Source organism: Rattus norvegicus, chromosome 6 (genome assembly GCF_036323735.1).
Source record: "Rattus norvegicus strain BN/NHsdMcwi chromosome 6, GRCr8, whole genome shotgun sequence".
Lineage (NCBI taxonomy): Eukaryota > Metazoa > Chordata > Mammalia > Rodentia > Muridae > Rattus > Rattus norvegicus.
Genome location: NC_086024.1, coordinates 146712298 through 146720057, shown reverse-complemented (window position 1 = coordinate 146720057; position 7760 = coordinate 146712298). Strand labels below are relative to the sequence as shown.

General features: G+C 41.9%; 1 pseudogene; it reads right to left on the bottom strand.

The window, feature by feature from the left end:
- Nucleotides 1-4326: 4326 nt before the first annotated feature.
- On the bottom strand, nucleotides 4327-5263 carry Cd2bp2-ps1 (Cd2 (cytoplasmic tail) binding protein 2, pseudogene 1; annotated as a pseudogene).
- Nucleotides 5264-7760: the final 2497 nt, after the last annotated feature.

The following is a 7760-nucleotide window of genomic DNA, read 5'->3' as shown; positions in this document are numbered from 1 at the left end:
ATCAGCTAAGAACCTGCAAAAATGGTCTCCCCACCACCCCATGGTTCCTGCAGCCAGCTGCTGCCAAGCCACTTTGATCTTCCCAGGCCATCCGCCCCCCTGTGGCTAGCCTGCAGAAAGTCAGCGACCACTAGCTCAGATCACCTTATCCCTGTAAAATGATAACATCAGAGACTTGTAATATACCAGTCAGATTTAATAATGGTACATCTCCAACCCCAAAAATGCTTGTGCAAAGAACACAAAACTCAATTGATATAAATTCAAGCTGCATACCTAGATTGGGGAAATGTACCCTAGATTACTCTATTTTCCATCTATGAAATCCCTAGTAACTTGTGGCTTCTCCAAACCATGTGGGTCAACTCCGTCTTCTCCTTTCTGGTTCCATCTTGTCTCTCTCATCTTCTGTCTCATGTGACCTCTTCTTCCTCTTTCCCCTTTCTAGAACTTCCAGCTCCTCCCCTTCCCTCCACTGCCCAATCACAGACCCTAGCCTTATCTGACCAACTAATTTCACCTGAGTACAGGCACCACTTTTGAGGGAGCAGAAAAAACAGAAAGCAATCCACAACAGGTTCCTTTAGAGACTCAGATGTTTCATATGATGTTTTTCTGGAAACTGTCTCATGAAAGGATGCTTTTGCTGAAGCAGACAAATGGGAAAAAGTTTTGCTAAGAACAGACACGTGATATTTTTCTGGAAGCAGCCTTTAAGAGGTGCACATGGTATTTTGCTGGAGTAGACACTTGAGAAAACACATGGTATTTGGAAAGGATATAAATATAACCCAAATGACAGTGGACAAAGCTGTGTGGTATTGGTATGCCTTATTTTTTTTTCAGGCCATCATTTGTCATGACTTTATAGAGAGAGATGCACCAAAGAACTTCTGGTGGTGTTGCAGTGGCTCCTGGCCTCTTTCATAGATTAGGGCCAATTGACAGAACTTCATGGTTTCTTCTGGATCAACCTGCCATTGCTGATTTATGTAAACTGAACTTCTGATATTCTGATATACGAGATTGGACATGCTCCAAAGAACTATTTCTAAACAGGTCTACATCCCCCTATGCTCTATTAACCCTTCCTTTCCACTATCTCTGGTGAGTGGTGAGCTAGAAGGGAGGTTAACACATTTAAGAACCTTGATAAAAGTAGGTTTTGAAAAATCTAATCCCAAAGTGGCTCTGAGACACCACTTAGCTAACCTACCAAATACCAGAGGAACAGCAGCTGACATTATAACTTCTTCTTAACACTAACTTTAATATCCATCTGCCATCCCTTTGAACAGTTACTAAAAATACCTTCAGGGAGATTTTTATGGTCAACATTAACAAAATTACAGAAGCAAAAAGTTATGTCTTGAATGAATTATAGATATTTCATTTTCTAGCAGCCACTAGGTTAATACTGGGCATGGGATGGAGAATAAAAGAAATGAAGCCTTTCTCCTTCCAGAACTTACACTGTAATGGAGTTTAAATTTGAATTGATGAATGGTTCCATCAATGGCTCCATGAGAGTCAAGGAATATGAATCTAACATTTATTCTGGAGTGTAGGATGAAGTCATAATGCAGCAAGGCAGGTCCAGGATAAGGTGAAGCCTATCATTGGATGACAAGGAAGAGTAGGCGGGGAAAATTCTGGGAAGGAGGGAGGAGGAGGAGGAGTGAAGGAGGAAGATGGAGACAAAGGAGGAGGAGGATTCCGATCCAGGTGGTTTAGGTCAATTTTATCTTTTCTAGGTGAGAGGTTTTTATCTTTATTAATTGGCAGTGAATTTATTCCATGGATGTATTGTAGATTGATAATTAAACACATAAATGGGATTGTTGGATTACAGTTTGTTGAGTCTTGGTTTTACCGGATAGTGTAGTTGGGAGTTTATACTTTAACTACCAGGGGATAGTTGCTGCGAGTGTATACAGAGTCTGTGGGCAGGGGTCCTGGATAGGCTAGGTGCTGCTGGACTTCTAGAACCATAATTTTTCTGGGTAGCTGGAACCAGAGAGCTCATGGCTGGCAAAGAGCCACTAGGAGAGATACTAATCTGAGATAAATTAGCACTAGTTCAAATGCCCTGCCAAAGCCAGAACTAGGAAGAGAGCACACCCACTAGCATACTTGTGGGAGTCAATCCCATCACTTTTTTTTTTTTTTTACTTTTACCACAACACTGAAGTAGCTTTCTCTTTGCCACATCAACAAGGAAAGCTGCCTCTGGACATGCTCAAATGTTCTGAAAATCCTTCCTGTGTTCTTAGTGGCCCTAAAACATGATTAACAGCAATTTAATCATTGATCATGTTGAAGGTTGTAGTCTCATTTTATAAAACCAGATTGAATTTTAGTGACATAGAGTTTTTAATAAAGCTATATGGAATGCCTCACATCATCCTGGACAAAACAATTATCAACCTCGATAAAATATTCAAGGAGTGCTTTTCTTTGTTTTTTTTTTTAAAGCAGCTTGACACAAATTTATTATCTTACAATTCTAGAGGATACAAGTCCAGAGTGGATTCCACTGAGCTATCACTGTGGGGCTGAAGCTCTTGGCCGGGAAGGACCTGTCTTCTGCCTTCCCGGCTCTCCCGGCCACCTGCACCCTGACACATACTCCTCTCTTCCAGCTTTCAGTTCTCTGGTCTCTTGTTAGGAGTCAGTTCCTTTTCCAGCATAAGGACCCCAAGATCGCAATGGTCTCAATACTCAAAGGTAATATCCCAGTCTCAAAATTTCTCAATTTTGCTCAGCATCATGGCACACACCTTAAGTCTCAACACTTGGGAGGAAGATCTCTTGTGAGTTTCAGGCCAGCCAGGGCTACATAGTGAGACCCCATCTCAAAAATTAAAAACAACAACAACAACAAACAACAACAAACCAAAACCAAACCAAACCTCAACATCCACTTCTGCACAATCCCCTTTCCCTTTGTCACATAAAGCATAAGTAATATTCACCTAGTCTGGGGCTCAGATGTGGGTTTCTTCAGGGAAGTTCTGCCCCTCCTGGGTGTTAGCAGGGAAGTATATCAGGGAGCATGAAGGAAGAAATCAGCTTTAGATCAACCAAGTCTGAGGAACCTGGAGGACACATCGGTGTCTCTCTCACCAAACACTTGTGAACAATCACTCAGGCCACATGACTGGATGTTACTCATCCCAAGACAGCAGGTTTTCACTGCTAACTATCTCCGAAAGCCAGTTCCTCTTTAACCAGTAATACCTTACAAATACCTGGAGGGTTCTTGCTGTCTTAGTAGCACACTAAGTCAGATGTCTTTCCACTAATGGCCTTCTTGAAGTCAAAGAAACCCTCTGTCCTTATGCTGGCAGTAACAGGTCTAATTGTTAGACAGGTCAGAGGTCTCTGCATCAAACACCCACAGCCAAGCCTGAGCTGAGCCCCACTTCCCAAGTCCTTAGCCTGGACCCACTAACCTAGAGCTCTTGGGGCCTCCTATACAGACAAGATGAGCACAGAGCAGTACTGGTGAGATGAGAACTGTTGGGTCCCTGTCTGCCTCCCAAACTCCGGATTCCTGCATGGGGATCAGACCATAGGTTTCTAAAAAGCACTAGCCCCATGTCCAAGACCTGGGAGCCCAGGAAATGTAGACAGTGCCTGAAAGGCCAAGCAAGAAAAACTTATGCCAGGAAAGGTCATTGAATAACTCAATAGGCCAGCTCTCTAGTTTACTGTGAGGTCTCCAGTAAGTCCCTGCCCTTTGCCCCTTGCTGTGTCACATGGTGGCCCAAGTAACCTTGAAGTGCTACCAAGTTCATCTTCACCTAAGAGCTATGGAAACTACTGCAGGAGGGTGAGGAGTAGAAAAATCAGGCTATGGAGAAGAGGAGAATCCATGTTTAAGAGGATCTCCCAATAGGATTTCAAAGTCTTCCAAATGTCCCAGCTACAAGGTCCTAAAAGCCAAAGATCAGCAGAACAGGGACTGAAGAACAGAGTGATAGAGGGAATTTTACACAGGACACCTGATGGACTCTTCCTCTGCCTCCAAGGGTGGGAAACAAAACTAAGGTGGTCTAAGACACCAGAGAGAAGCATGTGAGGAAGTTTCTTGGGAGGAAACATTCAAGGACCTACCAGGTGACGCCAAAAGGAACTATGGAGAAGCCTTGGCTCTTGGCCATTAGCACAGTCAAGGTCCTGATGCACACTCAAGGCTTTTTATTGGGAAAGAGACAATGGCTTTAGAGTGGCCTCCAATATCCTTACTGCCCAGGGCAGCTGGGACCTCCTCTGCCAAGTCCAAGAAAGAAGGGGCTGCCATACTGGGCTCATATGTAGAGATCAAAAATCAATGTGCTTGGAATTGTAGTACTGACCACCTGGAGGGTCCAGCTTATGGCAATAAACACCATCTGGGAAGTAACCTTCATTCACCCAGGTCTGCATCTGGGTCTGGTAAAGGGTCCATACAGCTCGGCATCCCCCATGTTCTCCCATTTATACTCCCACATCACATCCATCAAACCATCTCCTACTGAATCTGCTTCTTCTCTATGGGTAGGGGTTAGGGTTTCCAGTTCTCCCTCTGCTACTTCCTTAGCAAACATGTCCAGGGAGGGTGGAGGTGTGGGATCTTGTGATCTCTGGGACTGATACCCCAAACCTTTCAGTTGCATAGCCAACTGCTCCCTTGTTTCCTGGTATACACCAAGGTTGCCTCAAGCCACCATTTGATCAGCCAACCCATATAGCAAGTCTAGACTCTGGGGAGAATTGGGCTCTTCAGTCCCCTTGACGTTCCCTTTGCCTCTTCCTCAGACTCCAAAGTGCCCCAGCCATTGTCTGTCTTGGCAATAACAACTCCAGAAGTCCCTCCAGGAGGGCTTGGACATTCACTGGAGTCTGACCCAGGCTGCCTTCCTCCTCTGAGTCTGAAACCTGTTGTTTATCAGGTAGCCATTCCAGCCAGCTGCCTCGTATCTGCACATCCTGGTTCAGGAAATAGTTACCATCTGCATGGAGTTCCTCCATCTCTTCCTGCAGGTTGAAGGGTGTGATCCTCACACCCCCCTCACTAGAGAGAGTCGCTGCTTCCTGACCTTCGACAACCTCTGAGGCCAGGATATCAATCATATTTGCTGGACCCCTCATCATCATCCTCTTCATCACTGTCTAAAGAGTGTTTGACTTTGAAGTGGTTCCTAGGATCACCTGCTCCAGCCACAGGGTCCACCAGCTTCTTTTTGGGAACACTGATTTCATCATCATCATCATCATCATCATCATCATCATCATCATCATCATCATCATCATCTCCAACACCCTGAAAAATCACTTTCCTCTTTCGCATGATTAGCAGTAGATTTCCTCTAGCTAGGAACCCAGTGTCAGTGTTTTTCTTTATTTTTACACAAGAAAATAGCTTTCTTATTTTTGTTATATAAGCTTATAATACATGATTATTGACAAACTTACAATGTGTTTTTAAAGGAATTAAGTATAATGTCAATACAAGATATAATTCTCTGGGCATAGTATTGTTAATGTCTTGTGATATTTTCTTCAAGAATTTCCATACACACTCACATGCATATAATTTTATAGAAATTTGACCACAGCATAAAAGAAATACTACCTACACCCACAAACTTCCTACCTTTCTTCCTTTTCCTTCTCTTTTCCCTTTATTTTTTCTTCAAATGTTTAAATATAAATGCCTTCATTTCTATAGCTGATATTTTAAAAATAAAAATTCCAGGTTAACACACATATTAGCATTTTTGATACTTCCAGTTTCTTCCCATGATATTCATAGTTTAAAGTCCACTGCTGTCCTACATGAATTTCGTGCCTCCTCAGTGTTAGCAAATCCAAACCAAGTTCAGGCTTTTAACTTTTTAAAGTAATTTATTGATACCATGTGATTTAATTTTAATTTAGGTTTATATTTGCCCAATTCAATTAATCTTAAGTTCTTTGTTTACCTGGATTCTGCACCTTCTAAATAGAACAGCTTATGTTTTTTTACAAAGTCTTAGCCACCTCAATAATTATCTCTACTAATGCTGCTTCTTCTTTTTGTTCCCTGACTTCTACGTCTGAAGTGTTAAATAACACAGAACTTCTTGTTCACTCTTCCAGGTCATTTCACCAACCTCTCTTTCCCACTTCTTGCCTTAAAAAAGCTTAGTTCACAAATTGTTTGTTGGGTTGAAAACAAGAAACTGTGTATAGGGAGTAATTATAGCAGAGTTCGGGAGCTGAGGTGCAGGTGGATGATGGGTGCATTGGTATGTTACACTTTCAGCAATTGCAAAAAAGTTGTCGACAACACATGTTCATATTCTTACAGCTTGAGATGTCAGGATTCCAAAATGCTTTCAGGGGCTTGAATCAAGATATTGAAAGGTGAAGTGGAAGTTTCTGGTTATATAATGCAGACTCACATGGTGTTTCGCTGAGGCAAGACTCATAGGAGGACATATTATGTTTGGAGATAGTACAAGTGGGACTCAATGGACAGTAATGATGTGCTTGCATAGCTAGATTTGCAATGCTTGGTTGGTCTTGTGTCTTCACTGATCTTTACTTCATTGAGAAAGGTACGGTAGAAGTTTGGCAGATTGTGCTTGCCATGGCTGATTCATGTTTGGTATCCTGACACTACTAAACTGGACTGCTGGTATCCTGACAAAAGGAGATTGGAATTTCTCAAAAGAACTACTTCTAAACAGGTCCATGGCCCCTTGTCCTATTTGCCATCTTTTGTTCCCTACCTTTGGATGGCAAGCTTGAAAGGGAGTCAAAACATTTGAAAATCCTTATTAGAAGTAGGTTTTGGGGCATCTCAGCCTGCAAAAAGGATCATGGTGTGTCAATAGTCTCCACATAATAGACCTTCCTTGCCATTTCCAGCTTTGAGAGGGTGCCCTCTTCCTTGTCAATCAAGCATTAAAGTATCATAAACGATGGTTCTTTGTCCATTTGTTACATACCCTTCTTCCTCTTCTGTGGTCAAAAAATCCACTTGAGATTACATTTAAAGAGCACCACAGAAATGAGCAATAACTTCCTTTTCCAAAGTCCTTAACTTAATCTCATTTGTCAGCACCTGTTCCTATCACATAAAGCAAAATCCCCAGATTTCACGGACTGGGTCTTGTGTCTTTTGAGGGATCATTCAAATTATCTTGGTCGTTAGGAGCTTAGTTTATCAAAGCTGAAAATAATGTGTTCATTAATAAACTCAATAGAAGTGGGATATTTCATCATGGAGCTACAATGAGGCTTATAAACAAAATGAAGAAGTCATATAAGTGCATAGTAGTCTTCATGTGTCAGGAGAAAATTAGGATTTGTTAGCTATGGTATAAGTCACCTGGTTCTGTAGGTCACTTAATCTAACCCTGCATTAAGATCTAATGTCCTAGGGGCTTTGGAGTTGTTTTGAGGCATTGACTGTTCTTTGACAGGGTACAGGTTTGATTCACCACATTAACTCCAGTTCCACGGTATTCAAATCCCTCTTCTGGGTTCCTCAGGAACCAGTCAACACATCCACACACATAAAAATATTAAATAAGTAGGTTTATAAATGAAAGATTCAGTGTTCTTCACCTTCTGTTAGGCCTCAGGACCCTGCATATAGCTAAAGTCAAGGGAATCATATGAGAAATTGAGGCATTAATTAGTTAATCATTGCAGTCCAGCTACTTCTGTTCAATTAACTTTAAAAATGTTATAAATAGATTGATAAGCACACACTAGAAGGAATG